At 50.6% G+C, this 17,908-nt stretch overlaps 2 long non-coding RNA genes across 2 annotated transcripts; one reads left to right on the plus strand and one right to left on the minus strand.

The window, feature by feature from the left end:
• Positions 1-672: 672 nt before the first annotated feature.
• Positions 673-2,638, minus strand: LOC147378891 (uncharacterized). Its single transcript, XR_015170020.1, has 2 exons — positions 2,506-2,638; positions 673-1,069 (listed from the first exon to the last, which is right to left on the minus strand). It is a non-coding gene; the product is annotated as an uncharacterized LOC147378891 (long non-coding RNA).
• On the plus strand, positions 2,577-17,627 carry LOC147378892 (uncharacterized). Its single transcript, XR_015170010.1, has 3 exons — positions 2,577-4,465; positions 9,839-9,910; positions 17,094-17,627. It is a non-coding gene; the product is annotated as an uncharacterized LOC147378892 (long non-coding RNA).
• The last annotated feature ends 281 nt before the right edge of the window (positions 17,628-17,908 follow it).

Below are 17,908 nucleotides of genomic sequence, written 5' to 3' on the forward strand. Positions count from 1 at the left end.
AACAGCATCCTGAGAAAATGAAAGGATTTAACTACATATCCCAAAGTGACATCAACAAGACTAAAATCTAAACAGTACACTAGGAATCTCTATTTGCTGTACACTTATATCGTGTTTGTATCTATCTGTGTACATGTGTGTGTGAGAAAATATGATACAAATCTAGATAGATACACTATATGTGTATGTGAGACAGAGTGTCCATCTCTTTACTAAAGAGCCCTTTCAACAGAAATGGAGCCAAAACACCTTATGGGAAAATGAGCACCGAACATACACAGATATCCACAAGAAGGGACAGAAATGATGAATACACATAAGCACTCAGCCTCACTAGCTATCCACAAAATGTTATGAATACAAAAGGCCACTCTCACCCAATGTATCGGCAAAGATTTTTTAAAATGCTAATGGGGTTGTTTATAGAGATGTGGATGGGCCCGGGGTCTGCCATAAAGAGTGAAGTCACAGGGAGCTCAACCCTGTTCTGAGACAGCCTAGAGGGAGGGTTGGGGAGGGAGAGGGAAGGGGTGTTCGTCGGGGAGGGGACGTGTGTCTACCTGCGGCGGATTCACGAGGATGCGTGGCAGAGACCACCACAACACTGCAGAGCCACTGTCCGCCCGCGGTCGTGTCTTGTTCCGTATGTCTCAATATTGCACAATTACAATCTTTGATAATTATTCTTTTTTAATGTAAAAAAAAAGAGAGAAGTGAGAGAGAAAGAGAAAAGCAAATATCACTTCAGTTCAGTCGAGTAGTCTTTGCGACCCCATGGACTGCAGCACGCCAGGCCTCCCTGTCCATCACCAACTCCTGGAGCTTGCTCAAACTAACATCCTTCAAGTCAGTGATGCCATCCAACCATCTCATCCTCTGTCATCTCCTTCTCCTCCCACCTTCAATCTTTCCCGGCATCAGGGTCCTTTCAAATGAGTCATTTCTTCGCATCAGGTGGCCAAAGTACTGGAGTTTCAGCTCCAACATCAGTCCTTCCAATGAATATTCAGGACTGATTTCCTTTAGGATGGACTGGTTGGATCTCCATATTAACCCTTATATGTGGAATCTAGAAAAACGGTACGGAGGAGCCTATTAGCAAGGCAGGAGTAGAGATGAAGACGAAGAGCAGATGTGTGGACACAGTGGGGGATGGGAGGGTGGGACCCACTGGGAGCATAGGGTTGGTACAAACTGTACCATGAGTAGAACAGGGGGCCAGTGGGAAGCTGCCATATAAATCGGGGAGCTCAGCTCAGTGCTCTGTGATGACTGAGAGGGGTGGGGAAGGCCCAAGGGAGTGGGTATATATATGTGTGTAGCTGATTCACTTCGGTGCACAGCAGAAACTAACATGATATTGGAAAGCAATTACACTCCAATTTTTTAAAAAAGTGCTAATGAGCAGGCCTGGCCAGGGCTGAATTCTCCACCCAGCACTCTCCTGCCCTCCTGCCGTGAATGTAACGAGTTTATGTTTGTCCCCTGCCCAAACCCGGTGACCTCCCGGCCGTGTGCCTCAACTCCCATTCTGCCGTGGGTGTGTGTTTCTTTCTCCCCCAAACCCAGGTAGAAACAAGTTCTCCTTAGTCTAAACCCCCGTCACCTGCATCTACGGCTCTCTTAGGTAATATGAGCTATTTTATTGGCTCCTATTGATGCCAGAAATAACTATGGTTTGTTACAGTTTAGAAATAAACAGCATTATGTTGCTGGATCTATTCAGCGAATACCTCTCTTGAATATGCTATGTCCCAGGCCCTGTTCTGGGCGCTGGGGCTGCTGTAGTGGACAGGACAGACCTGGTTCCCTAAGTCCTGGCCTCCTGTTAGGGGCCATAGATGCAGGCAGAGGGGATATGGATGATACATTAAAGAGTAAGTGTGTGGTTTCAGTACATGTGACACCAGGAAATGACAGAAACAAACATAAGATGAATGGGTTGGGGGCTTGGAGGCATTTAGCTCAAGGTCTAAGAGAAGGTGGCATCAGAGACCAGACCTGCCTGGAAGGGGGTGGCAAGCTGTGGGAGACCCTGGGAGGTTCCTCCAGCAAAGGGAGCAGCTGTGCCAAGGCCCCGAGGCAGGTCTAGGTCTAGGAGAGCGGTCAGCGCGGGCACTGGGAAGTGGCAGGAGGTGTGGGCGGGTGTGTGGGCAGGCAGGTGGCCAAGGCGGAAGGTGCAGGGAGGGGTCAGGGGTCAGCCGGAAGCATGCCAGTATACTCAGCTGGGGAGGGGAAGCCTCCAGATTCAGGACTGTATGGAATGTCATGGCCTGACTTCTTTTTAAAAAAATGGAGATAAAGGTCGCATAAAACAAGATTCACCATCCTATTTAAAGTACGTCATCCAGGGGCTTTTAGAATAGTCATGATGGGTAGCTTCCCCACTGTCTATCTCCAGAACAATTCATCACCCGGAAAAGAAACTCCTAACCCATCAGCCGTGTCTCCCCACCTTCCCCTCCCTCCAACCCCGCAAACACCCGTCTACACTCTGTACATTACCTGCTCGGCGACGCCCCGCCCCCGGCGCCCCTCCACCGGGACCACATCCTGCTCCTTCTTTAGCGCGGAATGCCTGTGAGCCGCATCTGGAGGGAGGGGTGCCTCCTACCCCAGCCTGGAGACGGGTATTGATAGCGATTTTCCTCTGGGGATGGTGGGGGGTGGGGAGGGGGGGAAGGTGCTTATAGAATTAGCAAGTCAGGACGAGGGGCCCCGCAGAGAAACCTTCCATAAGATACCGCACTGCGGCTGCAGGCTGCGGCCCCTCGGCCCTCGGTGCCCGCCTCTGCGGGGGCGAAAAATGAGCGCTCCGAAGGATTCCTGAAAGGAAGTGCCAGCTATTTTAAACCCGAGAGCAAAAAAGCCTCCTTCAACAGACAGGATGGATGGACCGGACTTGATCCCGGGCTTCCAGGACTCTGCAGGGGCTTCGGGTCGACATCCCAGCGGCAGTGTGGCTCTGTGTTTTATCACCAAGGGCGTCATCATTTATAGTAAAAAAGGAAGCATCACAAGTTCTGTGAGAGACAGGGATGGTGTTCAGTCTGCAGTTCAGAGTCAGGTTTGCCAATGGCCACTCTCAACATGCCCATCTTTTTTTGATGTTTAAAATTTTTCTTTTTTTTTTCACATTTTAAAATAACTTAATTTTTTTTAATCGGAAGATAATTGTTTTACAACGTCTTGTCTGTTCCTGCTGTACAAGGAAGGGCATGAGTTGTATGTGTTCATACACCCCCTCCCTCTAGAGCCTCCCTTCCCCTTCCCATCCCATCCCTCAGGTCATCACAGAGTGCAGAGCTGAGCTCCCTGTGCTGTTCAGCAGCTTCCCACTAGCTATCTGCTTTACACGTGGTAGTGTAAATATACTCTCAATTCGCCCCCACCCCCCCGCCCCCGTGTCCAAAAGTCCTTTCTCTATGCCTGTGTCTCCATTCCTGCCCTGCAAATAGGTTCTTCAGCATCATTTTTCTCGATTCCATATATATGCGTTCTAATACAAATTTTGTTTTTCTCTTCCTGGCTTATGCAACTCTGTATAACAGGCTCTAGGTTCATCCACCTCCATTACAAGATCTTTTTACATATTCCCAATGGAATACAAACTGATGGAAGGTTCAAAAATTACGAAGGAGAGCAGCACAGGTCCGACTGCCACGGCGCTGACACCAGGGGACAGAGCTGGCCTGGCACCTGTGCTCACCTGCTCCTTGGTACCTGATGCTTTTCTCAGCTGCTCTGGAGACTGGGAGCTGGCTCACCACATCTGCACTGCTGCCGGACTCTCAGCTCTGTGTGCTAATTCACTCAGTCGTGTCTGACTCTCTGCGACCCCATGGCCTGTAGCCCGCCAGGCTCCTCTGTCCGTGGGATTCTCCATGCAAGAGTACTAGAGCAGGTTGCCATGCCCTCTTCCAGGGTATCTTCCCGACCCAAGGACTGAACCCACATCTCCGTGTCAAAGGCCGTCTCCCACATCACAGGTGGATTCTTTACCAACTGAGCCACCAGGGTCTTGCCTTAGTTATGACTTGCTGTCTAGAAGGAGTGCAGAGAAGAACGTGGACAGACGCAACAGTCTCGTGTTGGTGTGATGATGGACAGGGTGTTGGCTAAAGTGTTCCCAGGTCCTCTTCACCTGCTTTGAGCAAGGGCTTGATGGAAGCTGACGAGCAGAAGATACAGCAAGACAGGGAGGGTGCTCCTGGGTCTTGGACCTCAGATCTGTATCTTTATATCTACATGGACATCTATGTCTATTTCTATATCTATTTTTACATCTATAATTATATCCATATGTTTTCCCAGAAACCCAGCTTTGTGAAGACCCATGGATGCTTCTGAGTCCCAAATGAATGCTCACCTCATCCTAACTGGAATTAGCAACTCACAGCTGCCCTGGTCATCATGTGTTTGGGTGGTGTGGTGAGGAGGTCCGCCCATTCTCGGCCCCAGGCTGGTGAGTGTTCTCCAGATCACCTTCTCCCCACCTTCCTATATCTTTTCTGCCTTTCCCCTCCCCACAGGATTTTTTCAGAAACCAATTGATTCATCAAGTTGCCCTGGTGGAGAATCTGGATCTGAGCCCCCGGCTCTCCGCCTATGGCCAGAGCCCTGAAACCTCCACCAGGGTTCCTGGAAACCCTGTGGGTTCACAAAGAAAGGAATGAATGATGCTGTGAAGGCAGAGGTGCTTGGAGGTGGTCTCCTGGGGGAGGTCCGGTCCTATGGTAGCCTCTGCCTGGGAAAGGGGATCGCAGCTCTCGGGGACCCAGTGCAGGAGGCTCACCTTCCCTCTGTCTTTTGGCGGCAGGAGCCTGCTCGGCCACCCAGTGGAGTGTCTGCAGGGCTCTGAGATGGAGACCATGCTTCTCAGAGCAAGCCCTTCCCTCCGTCGCTCCCAGAAGCAGAGGTGACCTTCATTCCACTGGGTCCAGCTGTACCGCACGCACCTGTGTGTTCTGAATTGAAGGATATCCGTCCACCTGCACCAGCAGGACAGGAAGGAAGGGGGCAGGAAAGATGCTCTGGCTTTGGGGTCAATTCCTCAGTTCCAGTCCTGCCTCTGCCCTTTCCTGATAGTGTGACCTCAGCTAAGCCGCTTGGGCCCCTGAAGTTCCAGTTTCCGGTTTGTAGGACACGGCCGACACTGTGGGAGTGGCCGTCAGGACCCAGGAAGGTTGTTTTATGCTCCTCCGTGCAGCGCCTGGGTCCTGTGACACACAGCACGTGGGTCTGATACACTCAGTGGCAGGTGATGTTTATACCACATGTGTACGCTTCCTCGTGTGGGTGGCTGTTCACCTCCCCTTCGCCGCATCTTCCCGTGTTCAGGGCCCCGCTTGTCTGCCCCATGAGCCCTCCCTCAGCCCCCTCCCCGGCAGACCACGATGGTTTCTTCTCTTCTGTGGTCAGTTAGTCCATTTCACTGCACCCCACAAGCTCCCTGTGAGCTTGGACTCTGTGAGTTTCCTGCCCGCGAATATTGCGTCACCAAGAGCAGCAGGTGGTGGTTTAAGATGATGGCACAGATGCAGACTAGAGACACGTTTCTGGGTTCACATAGTAAGTTACTGGGGGCGGGAACTCCTAGGGACAAGAGCCCTCCCCAGACTCCCCTTCCTTTGAGAGTTCTGGCCGGCGCTGGCCAAAGATTTAGCGAATAAAATAACAGGACTCCCAGTTACCTTGAACTGCAGATCAACAACAGACACTTTCTTAGTATAAGCATGTCTCAGATACTGTGTGGGATACACTTAGGCTAAAAAAATTGTCCACTTACTATTTTTTTTTTTTAATTTTTGTTGGGATATAGTTGCTTTACCAAGATTGTGTTAGTTTCTGCTGTACAGCAAAGTGAATCAGCCAGGTGTGTACATATATCCCCTCTTTTTTGGATTTCCTTTCCATTTAGGTCCCCACAGAGCACTGAGTTCCCTGTGCTACACACTAGGTTCTCATCTTATCTGTTTTACACAGAGTAGTGTGTATACGCCAATCCCAATCTTCCAATTCATCTCATCCCTCCTTCCCACCTTGGTGTCCATAGGGTTGTTCTCTATGTCTGTGTCTCTTTCTGCTTTTCAAATAGATTCATCTGTACCATTTTCTAGAGTCTACATATATGCATTAATGTATGGTATTTGTTTTTCTCCTTCTGACCTACTTCACTCTGTGTGACAACCTCTAGGTCCATCCACCTCTCTGCAAATGGCAGAATTTTGTTCCTTTTAATGCCTGAGTCATATTCCATTGTATATATGTGTCATGGCCACTTACTCTGCAAATGGCAGAATTTTGTTCCTTTTTATGCCTGAGTCATATTCCATTGTATATATGTGTCATGGCCACTTACTCGCAATGTGACTTTATTTTGTTATATGAAAAATGGGTCCAAAATTCCTCCTAGAGTTGTTGAATTAAGTGAGACCTTATATATAGACTCTTTGAAATTTGCTTAACCTTGAACTTTGCTGCTTTGTTCCTATTGTTCAGTAGCTAAGTCATGTCCAGATCTTTGCAACTCCATGGACTGCAACACACCAGGCTTCCATGTCCTTCACTATCTCCTGGAGTATGCTTAAACTCGTGTCCATTGTCTCAGTGATGCCATCCAACCACCTCATCCTCTGTCATCCCCTTCTCCTCCTGCCCTCAATCTTTCCCGGCATCGGAGTCTTTTCCAATGAGTCAGCTCTTCATATCAGGTGGCCAAAGTATTAGATCTTCAGCATCAGCATCAGTCTTTCCAATGAATATTCAGGGTTGATTTCCTTTAGATTTGACTGGTTTCATCTCCTTGCCATCCAAGGGGCTCTCAAGAGTCTTCTCCAGCACCACAATTTGAAAGCATCAGTTCTTCAGTGTTCACCCTTCTTTATGGTCCAACTCTTACATTCGTACATGACTCCTGGAAAAACTATAGCTTTGACTAGATGGACCTTTGTTGGCAAAGTAATGTCTCTGCTTTTTAATATGCTGTCTAGGTTGGTCATAGTTTTTCTTCCAAAGAGCAAGCGTCTTTTTATTTCGTGGCTGCAGTCACCATCTGCAGTGATTTTGGAGGCCAAGAAAATAAAGTCTGTCACTGTTTCCATTGTTTCCCCGTCTGCCTTGAAATGATGGGACTGGATGCCATGATCTTTGTTTTTTGAACGTTGAGTTTTAATCCAGCTTTTTCACTCTCCTTTTTTACCCTATTCAAGAGGCCCTTTAGTTCCTCTTTGCTTTCTGCCATAAGGGTGTTGTCATCTACATATCTGAAGTTGTTGCTATTTCTCCTGGCAATCTTGATTTCAGCTTGTGAGTCATCCAGCCCAGCATTTCACGCGATGTACTCTGCACATAAGTTAAATAAGCAGGGTGACAATATACAGCCTTGATGTATTCCTTTCCAATTTTGAACCAGTCCATTGGTCCATGTCTGGTTCTAATTGTTGCTGCTTAAGTGTTAGTTATTATTATGATTTCCGCTTATAAAGTTTTTCTTTATACGTTAATTTCTTCTTTCTGAACCTCCGTTTTCTCATCTGCAGTTGTAATAAACCTGTCCTCCTTGGCTGTGGGAGTTATTGTGTGTGCAGGGCTGCTGTGCAGTACACACTCAGTCCTGGCCGCAATTGTTATCAACTCCTGGGGGCAGGAGTCCTCCCCAGACTCCCATTCCTTCGAGAGTTCTGGCCGGCGCTGGTCAAAGATTTAGCAAATAAAATAACAGGACTCTCAGTCAAATTGAATTCCAGATCAACAACAAATACTTTCTTAGTATAAGCATGTCTCAGATACTGCATAGGATACATTTAAGCTAAAAAAATTGTCCAGTTTTTTTGGTGTGTGTGTCCAGTTTAGCTCAGAAAACCAAGATCATGGCATCTGGTTCCATCACTTAATGGCAAATAGATGGGGAAACAGTGGAAACAGTGGCTGACTTTATTTTGGGGAGGCTCCAAAATCACTGCAGATGGTGACTGCAGCCATGGATTTTAAAAGATGCTTACTCCTTGGGAAAAAAGTTATGACCAACCTGCTACTGCTGCTGCTAAGTCGTTTCAGTCGTGTCCAGCTCTGTGCCACCCCAGAGACGGCAGCCCACCAGGCTCTCCCGTCCCTGGGATTCTCCAGTCAAGAACATTGGAGTGGATTTCCATTTCCTTCTCCAATGCATGAAAGTGAAAAGTGAAAGTGAAGTCGTGTCTGACTCCTAGCAACCCCATAGACTGCAGCCTACCAGGCTCCTCCGTCCATGGGATTTGCCAGGCATGAGTACTGGAGTAGGGTGCCATTGCCTTCTCCAATGACCAACCTAGACAGCATATTAAAAAGCAGAGACATTACTTTGCCAACAAAGGTCCGTCTAGTCAAGGCTATGATTTTTCCAGTGGTCATGTATGGATGTGAGAGTTGGACTATAAAGAAAGCTGAGTGCCAAAGAATTGATGCTTTTGGACTGTGGTGTTGGAGAAGACTCTTGAGAGTCCCTTGGACTGCAAGGAGATCCAACCAGTCCATCCTAAAGGAGATCAGTCCTGAATATTCATTGGAAGGACTGAGGAAGCTGAAACTCCAATACTTTGGCTACCTGGTGCGAAGAACTGACTCATTGGAAAAGACCCTGATGCTGGGAAAGATTGAAGGCAGGAGGAGAAGGGGATGACAGAGGATGAGGTGGTTGGATGGCATCACCAACTCAATGGACATGAGTTTGAGTAAGCTCTGGGAGTTGGTGATGGACAGGGAGGCCTGGCGTGCTGTGGTCCATGGGGTTGCAAAGAGTCGGACACGACTGAGCGACTGAACTGAACTGAACCATCCAGTTTTGATGTGCAATTCAAACTGAATGGGAAATTCTACATTTTATTCGGCAATCCTGCCTGAAGAACTCATGTTGGGTCTCAGAAGCAGTTGCGGCCAGAGGTGGCAGGGGACAGCACAGAGGTGCCCACGGGTTCCCTCTTATTCTCAGCTCTGCACGGGCTCTCTCCCTGCTGCTGGCTCTGCTGACAGCTTCCTGGTCACAAGCTCCCCCTTGGTGGTCCCCCCTGGCAGCTGGACAGGTTGGTGCCCCCAAGTGAGGCTTCCAGCCCTTCCCACCTGGTGTTAGGTGAATTCTCACTGTGACCCACAGTGCCCCTGTCGGCCTCCCCAGCTCCCCAGAAAACACACCCGACTTTGGCAGCCCAGTGGCATCTGCATGGTACCTAAACTCCTCGTCTGTTCTCTGACCTTCAGGATCCCTTTCCTGGGGGAAGGAAACAAACTCTATCGCATTGGGAGGAACTCCAATAACTCCCTCCCCTCCGCTTGGTGTGAAGAGTAGCCCCATCAGAGACCGTTCTCTGGGGATGCTTGCAACTTGACCTCCTTTCAACAGCATCTTGGTGATGGGTGCAAAACATAACTTCTGCCCTAGTCCCAGCGCCCACCATCATTGATGAGCCCCCAGCCCCATTTGTGCTGAACCCCTACTGTCCCCCGCACAGCAGCAGAGCAAACCTTTAAAGACAGGACTCCTCACTCAAAACACTCTCGCGTCTCCCCTCCTCATGCAGAATAAAACCTCCGAGTCCTTCCCCTGCTTTCAGGGCCCTAGGTGGTCTGGCCACGGCGGCTCCCTGACCCCTTTCCCACCCCTGACTGTCCCTGGTTCAGACTCACGGGTCCCCTCTTTGCCCTTTGGATACATCCCAGTCCCATCCGGCTTTACACTTGCCGGCTGGTCTTCCCAGATGAAACCTTCCTTCCCACCACCCCCAGGTAAAGGGGTGCTCACCCCCTCACTTCTTGACGGCTTCATCCAAATGTCTGCTCATCTTGCCTAACTTTTCCCTCTTAGCCCCAGATTCTGTGTGGACTGCCGCCCGGCCCTCATCACACAGGGTGCTCTCAGGTTGTGACCTCTCAGCAGGTAGGTGCGGAGGGAATACATCATTCAGTGGTGGCGGGGTGGGGGAGGCGGAGGGGCTGGCCTGGGTGGGCTCCAGTGACTGTACCCATGAAACACGTGGTGAGGTCTCCCGTGGCTGGAGGAAATCATGTGGGGGTGAACCAAGTGTGTGAAAGTTTCTGCCACACCCCTCGTGTGTGCTGGTCGGGCTCATTTTACACCTGCTCATTCCTCCTCTTCCTTTGTCGCCAAGAGTATCTATTGGTCACAGAGCACCCTGGGGCCTTTAAAAAGAGAGCTTTGCCCTCCAATAGCAGGAATGTTGGAAGGTTTAGCTTGGTGGCCTTGGCTGTCAAGGGGGTTCCCTATCCTTAGGTCATTCTGGCTAGTGTGAGCCCCACAGCTGTTCCCGGAGGTTGAAGGGGTGCATATTCTGTCCATTCTGCAATGAGTTAGAAACCCAAGGTGATGGCAATTTAGTCATTGAGGCTGTCCAACTCTTACCATCCCACTGACTATAGCCCGCCAGGCTCCTTTCTCCATGGCAGGCAAGAATACTGGAGTGGGTTGCCATTTCTTTCTCTGGAGAAACTCATGGTATGCAGACTTAAACACTTTCCCCTAATCTCACAACCTGTTGGATGGTAGAGATGATGCAAACCCATTGTTTCTTCCTTGTTTTTAATTAAGAAATGAAGAGATGTCTAAGATAAAATGCTAAGATGGAAACAGTCCATAATTCCTCTCCTCCAGCACAGCTCTTTTTGTTTCCACACCAGGACTTGCTCGGGTGACAGGCATCTCACTCAATTGTACTAAGAAGTATGACTCACCATGGTTAGAACTATTTTGTCTTTCAATAATAATTTTTAGTGACTGCATAGTAGTCCAACAAATAAAAATTTCAAATAACGTGCCTTTAAGTTATTCCTGTATATTTTTAGATGATCTTTTAAAAATTAGTTTAATTGGAGGATAATTTTACAACACTGTGATGGTTTTTGCCATGCGTCCACATGTCAGCCACGAGTGCACCTGTGTCCCCCCATGCTGAACCCCCCTGCCACCTCCCTCCCCATAGGTGACCTTTGAAATAGGGTCTTTACTTAAATAGATGTCTTCAGGTTAAGCTGAGGTCCTTGAGGAGGGTGCTAATCTAATGACTGGAGTCTTTAGAAGGAGAGAAAATACGGCAGAGGCAGAAACTGGAGAGATGGGTCTGCGAGCCAAGGAGCAGCAGCACCTTCCAGAAGCCGGGAGAGGCCCAGAGCCTTCAGAAAGAACAAGAGCCTGTGACTCCTTGATCCACGCTCCGGCCCCCGGACATTGAGAGAAGACGTTTCCTGTAGCCGGGAGCGCTTGCTGAGGGTCGCCCCAGGGAGTCAAAACGGGCTCTGAATCTGAGGTTCCATCACAGGCTCCCCATGGCCACCGCATCCCGTGACCATGTCCTGCTGGGCTGGCCCAGGTCCGGGCACCCTGGGAAGAGGCAGGAGCGGTGGGTCAGCCTCCAGTGGGCTCCACGGGGCTCGGGCCTCGACTTCTCCAAGGCTGGCCACTCTGAGGACTGGGCTCCTCAAGGCCCGCTGGGGTGACCACAGGGCCAGCCTCACGTCACTCGCCTGGGTTTGGCTGTGTGTCCTCAGCACGGGGGTCCGGAGCCGAGCCTGTGGGCTGGGACACGGGTGTGTGGCTCCGCTCGGGTTTCCTTCTTCTTCCAGCATCTTGAAAATGGCCTTTTAGAGGCTTTTTTCTTGCAGGCACGATGGGTGGGGAGGTAGGGTGGGAGCTCTGGGCGGGGTCTTGACTCAGCCTCCCATCTGCTTGGTGACCCAGCCTCAGTGTAACCCGGCCACTGGCCCAGCCCCCTCCCCAGGGTGGAGAAAGATGGGGAGCGGGCCACTGGAGGTGGGTGAGTGTGTGAGCTTCCAGGGCAGCTCCTGAGAGCTTGCGGGTCCCGTCCTCAGCATCACTTTTTTATTGGTTGTGGCGGGTCTTCGTTGTGTGAGGGCTTTCTCTAGTTACTGTGAGCAGAAACCTCACGGGCTGCTCACGCAGCGGCCTCTCACGTGGAGCATAGGCTCAGGAGTTGCTGATGCTCAGGAGATGCTCAGACTTAGTTTCTCCACGGCACATGGGATCTCCTCAGATCGGGGCTCGAAGCCCACGTTCCCTGCATTGGCAGGCGAATTCTTAACCACTGGACCACCAAGAAAGTACCCCCACGATCAACTCTTTGATTCTACAGTTGGAACACATTTCCAAGTGAGTGTCTGGTCACTGCCTGAACCCATGAGGAAGTGGAGGCAGAGAGGTGTGTCGCACAAGTCTCCAGCCCTCCCTGGTGCCCTGTTCGGGACAGAGGAGCCCCAGTGTGTGTGATTGACGACAGTCACTGTGACTGTGACATCTCCTGTGGCCACTGAAGGAGCCGGTCCAGTTCGGGAGGCGCTGGACACTGCCTTTCCCCAGGGGTCCATGCACGTGGCTGGAGACAGCTCCAGGGCCGCCCCCTGAGGCGGGGTGGGGGCTTCCCCTGTGCCACTGCTTCCAGAAGCCTGAGCTGACCTGGGGACGCCATGTGTAGGGCTGCAGACAGGGTGCAGATGGCCCCGGAGGAGGACAGCCCTTGTGGTCAGGTGCTGGAGATCATGGCTGGAGGGGAGGGACCACTGGGCAGTGAGCCAGGTGTGGGGGGTGGAGCACGTAGGGGAGGGGTTGAGTCCAGGGGCCTGGCCACCCCCCACCCAGGGCAGGATACTAGCCTCCAACCCTCATCTGCCCTCCAAATGTGAAGGCTCTGGCCAGCTGGACTGAGGCCCTGTGGGTGCAAAGCTTGTGTTCACTCGGCTTTGGAGCCTCCCACAAAGGACAGCCAGGAGCTGCTGACAGATGACTTGGAAAGTAGACGGGAGATGTGAGTTTTTCAGGGACAGCTCCCTGGGTGGGGAAGATCCCCTGGAAAAGGGAGTGGCTTGCTGCTGCTGCTGCTAAGTCTCTTCAGTCGTGTCCGACTCTGTGCGACCCCATAGACGGCAGCCTGCCAGGCTCCCCCGTCCCTGGGATTCTCCAGGCAAGAACACGGGAGTGGGTCGCCATTTCCTTGCTCCAGTATTCTTGCCTGGAGAACTCCATGGATGGAGGAGCCCGGTGGGCTATAGTCCATGGGGTCACAAAGAATCTGACAAGACTGAGGGCCTAACACTTCATGGTTTCTCCAGTAGTCATGTAACATGGATGTGAGAGTTGAACCTTAAAGAAGGCTGAGTGCCGAAGAATTAATGCTTTTCAATTGTGGCGCTGGAGAAGACTCTTGAGAGTCCCTTGGACTGCAAGGAAATCCAACCGGTCCGTCCTAAAGGAATCAACCCTGAATCTTCATTGGAAGGATGGATGCTGAAGCTCCAATACTTTGGCCATCTGATGTGAAGAGCTAACTCATTGGAAAAGACCCTGATGCTGGGAAAGATTGAAGGCGGGAGGAGGAGGGGACGACAGAGGATGAGATGGCTGGATGGCATCACTGACTCGATGGACATGAGTTTGAGCAAGCTCCGAGTGTGGTGATGGACAGGGAGGCCTGGCGTGCTGCATCCATGGGGTCTCGAAGAGTCAGACACAACTGAGCGGCTGAACAACAGCTAGAACCGGAAGTCTGCTCGGCCCTGAGGCGGTCTTCCCTGCTGCTCTGTCCCTTCCCTTCCTTCCTCTTCCCCAGGCTCCCTGCCCGCTTGTCCTCTGCAGGGTGGGCGGTCCCCTCTCTGCTCCCTCCTCACTGCAGTGTGTGTTCAGGGCTTCCTTCTGGATGCAGAGCCCTGACCCCACCTCCCGTCCCAAGGCCTGCTCAGCGGGATGAACCGACTGCTCTGGGGGTGCTGGGCAAGCTGGTGTTCCCCATCCAGGGCGCCCTTCCAGCAGCCCCTTCCAGCTCACCCTGCCTGCCTCCAGCCCCAAGCTCCCTGGCAGGTCTTGGGAGAACTGTCCTCCTACTAAAAACTGCATTTAACGCCCAGCTTCATGAAGATGGGACTTCCGAGCAGGGCCTGCTCTGTGTCCTTGTTCCTTGAAAACAGAGTGCTGCAGAAAGCGGACACAGAGCAGGCCCTGCTCGGAGCGTCCTGTATCTACGAGGGCTCACCCACTTGCCTGGACCACCCTGCAGAGTCCCAAACTGCAGACAGGCCAAGCTGCAGCTCTGGCCCCTCGGGGCACCGCATCCCTAATACTGGAGCCAGAATTTCCATGGTGGCTGCAGAGACAGGCAGCCTGGCTCATCAGCAGTGGCCAGGTGGCCTGAACATCTGGGAGCAGAGCCAAAGGTGATCACGGGGTGTCAGCTCTCCTTCCGGGGTGTGGGAGGTTGTTGGTGGGGGCGAGCCCTCCCACCCCGCCCCTCCCGGGGGATGTCAGCTTTACCCAGGACACCTGCCCTGCTGCAGTGTGGCTTAGGGCGAGGATGTTAAAGTCCCAGAGGTGACATTTACAAGATGCTGTGAACCTTTCGCCCCGCAGTTGAAGGGCAGGAGGGGGCAGCTGCTGCTGACAGCAGGAAGCGACACCTCCGGGTTGGCAGGGGAAGGGTTTCGCCAAGCACTTGCTATGTCTTTGATGTCAGCTGTCCTTTCCTCTCTCCCTGACCGCTGGACAGCTCGGGGTTGTGGAGGGCTTAGGGAAGGCAGAGGCGAGCATCCGTTTCCAGGAAGGCAGCCTCGGCGAAGGTCACATCATGCAGGCTGAACAGGGACAGAGGGCTCCTTAGCTCCTCCCGCGGGGCCCTGCTCCAAGCCCCGAGATGTGGCTCCAAGCCTCATCTCCAACCCTTGTGGCCACTTCCAGCCTCTCCAGGTGAATTCCAGCCTCTCCACGTGAATTCCAGCCACATGGCAGCTTCAGCAAGAAGCCCACCCTGGGTTCATGCTTAACAAATCCACGGCAGAGGGAAGGAACTGGGTGGCTATGTTACTGCACAGAGAGGGTTGAACAAGAAGAATCTGAGATGCATTTACGGAGTTCAGGAGCGTGATTTAAAACAGAAGAACAGGTCTTTAAGAAATGTAATTTTTCCAAAGTTGAAAGGATCTTAAAAGTAACATTGCTTTTTTTTTTCTTTTTTCTTATTTTAGAAGATTATTATAGAAAATCTAGAAGTGACAGTGAAGTTTTGGGATAAAGCCAAAAATCTCATTTTGAATTCTACCAGAAACTGATAACCAACCCTTAGTAAGCTTATGGTCTAGTCTTGATCAACAAACAAACATACAGACACATAAACAGACACCCCTTCGCACACATATGAGACCATCCTGCACATACAGGATGCAGCCTCTTCTTTCCCTGTAAAATTCCACCACCTGCATTTTTGCCAGTGTCTTTGAAACATACAGGCTGCACCGGGGGGTCTTTGTTGCGATGTGTGGCCTTCTCTTCCTGCGGTGCGCAGGCTCCTGTCACACTGGCTCGGTAGTCGTGGCTACAAGCGTAGTTGCCCCACAGCACATGGACTCTTGGTTCCCCGATCCGGGGTTGAACCCGTGTCCCCTGCACTGGAAGCACAGTTCTTTTTATGCCTAATTTTCTGTTTTGTTTGTCTCTGGCCGAGCTGGGTCTGCATTGCTGTGGACGGCTTTCTCTAGTGGTGGCGAGCAGCGGCTCCTCTTTGTTGTGGGGCATGTGTGTCTCACTGCAGCGACTTCTCTCATCCTGGAGCACAGGCTGTAGGGCACACGGGCTCCCCTAAATGCTGTGCCGCCTGGGCTCGATCGTTGCAGTTCCCACGCTCTAGAGCTCAGGCTTAGTTGTTGGGGTGTATAGGCTTAGCTGCTCTGGGGCCTGTGGGATCTTCCCAGACCAGGGATTGAACCCGTGTCTCCTGCATTGGCAGGCAGATTCTTGACCCCTGAGCTACCAGGGAAGTCTCCCCGAGTATCTTTGAAAAATGTGAATTTTTGACAGCTACCTTCTGCTCAACGGAAAGCCTAAGGCAAATTTGGAAATTTTGATTTGAATAAATTGAAACATACAAGTATGTCTTACGAGACAGAATGAGAAAGGTGCCACTCGGCACTTCAGTTTTCCCCACCTGTATGCAGGTCAGGAAGCAACAGTTAGAACTGGGCATGGAACAACAGACTGGTTCCAAATAGGAAAAGGAGTTCGTCAAGGCTGTATATTGTCACCCTGCTTATTTAACTTATATGCAGAGTACATCACGAAAAACACTGGGCTGGATGAAGCACAGGCTGGAATCAAGATTGCCGGGAGAAATACCAATAACCTCAGATATGCAAATGACACCACCCTTATGGCAGAAAGTGAAGAGGAACTAAAAAGCCTCTTGATGAAAGTGAAAGAGGAGAGTGAAAAAGTTGGCTTAAAGCTCAACATTCAGAAAACGAAGATCATGGCATCTGGTCCCATCACTTCATGGCAAATAGATGGGGAAACAGTGGAAACAGTGTCAGACTTTATTTTTTTGGGCTCCCAAATCACTGCAGATGGTGACTACAGCCATGAAATTAAAAGACGCTTACTCCTTGGAAGGAAAGTTATGACCAACCTAGATAGCATATTCAAAAGCAGAGACATTACTTTGCCAACAAAGGTCCATCTGGTCAAGGCTGTGGTTTTTCCAGTGGTCATGTATGGATGTGAGAGTTGGACTGTGAAGAAAGTTGAGCGCCAAAGAATTGGTGCATTTCAACTGTGGTGTTGGAGAAGACTCTTGAGAGTCCTTTGGACTGCAAGGAGATCCCACCAGTCCATTCTGAAGGAGATCAGCCCTGGGATTTCTTTGGAAGGAATGATGCTAAAGCTGAAACTCCGGAACTTTGGCCACCTCATGGGAAGAGTTGACTCATTGGAAAAGACTCTGATGCTGGGAGGGATTGGGGGCAGGAGGAGAAGGGGACGACAGAGGATGAGATGGCTGGATGGCATCACTGACTCGATTGACGTGAGTCTGAGTGAACTCTGGGAGTTGGTAATGGACAGAGAGGCCTGACGTGCTGGGATTCATGGGGTAGCAAAGCTTCGGACACGACTGAGCGACTGAACTGAACTGAAAGTGGGACAACATGGCCTTAGTTCAGGCAGCTGGTGTGGCATTTAATTAACATTTAGGAAGGGCCTGGCAATTCACGGGTAAAGGATTGCTACTTAAGATTTTGTGTCACTGTCCATAATTATTATAATTTTCTCATTACAGGCAATTAGCATATCTCGGGACAACAGAGAGGAATTTATTTGGGAGCTGATCTGCACCTTGGTCTCACTTGAGCTGGCGATGGAGGTTCAAAAGACTCGTGATTTTCTTCCGGGCTGGAGAGACAAGGATCGGCCACGAGGCATCAGCCCTAAATGGGTGGGGGTTACTGCTGACAGAGAGCAGGGGAGGAAAGCCCCATCCCCTTCCACTTGTGTATATACACACACACGCACACACACACACATGTGCAAGCATGCGCACAGCATGGGAAGTGGATGCAGAAAGCCCCCCACCATTCCACTTTGCTGTTCTGATTTTTGTCTCCTAGAAGACATAGATAATTCACCAGGATTTTCATCCTAAGCCTTTAGAGGCCAAAGGTACATTGGTTCACTTATCCTTTGCACAAATTTTCCTAATGACCCATGAGCTATGATATGGTGGTGACTTTGAGTGCTTCAAAATTTCTCAGACATGACGACTGAGGCTTCTTACCATCCCCATGGAATGAGAAATAAGAGGTAGAAAAAAGCATTTAGTGACCAGTGTATTGAACATACCTTTGCCAAAGTTTGTAGAAATGTTTAAAGTTCATCTCCTAAGAGATTATGACTGTATTTCACCCTCAAATCCAGACACAGGTTCTGACCAAGGCCCGTTTTCCTGGTCTGAGAAGACAATTATATACAAGCCAAGGGGTTGGAACATTTACAGTGGACACTAACTTGGAAAGTCCAGGCCATGTGGTCACTTTGCACTTGTAAGCAATGTCTATAGTCCTCGGAATGTCTTAATAGCCTAGCTGGATTTTCAGA

Source organism: Bos grunniens, chromosome 1 (assembly GCF_055505025.1).
Source record: "Bos grunniens cultivar Pamir isolate PY7600 chromosome 1, Bosgru_T2T1.0, whole genome shotgun sequence".
NCBI classification, from domain to species: Eukaryota; Metazoa; Chordata; class Mammalia; order Artiodactyla; family Bovidae; genus Bos; species Bos grunniens.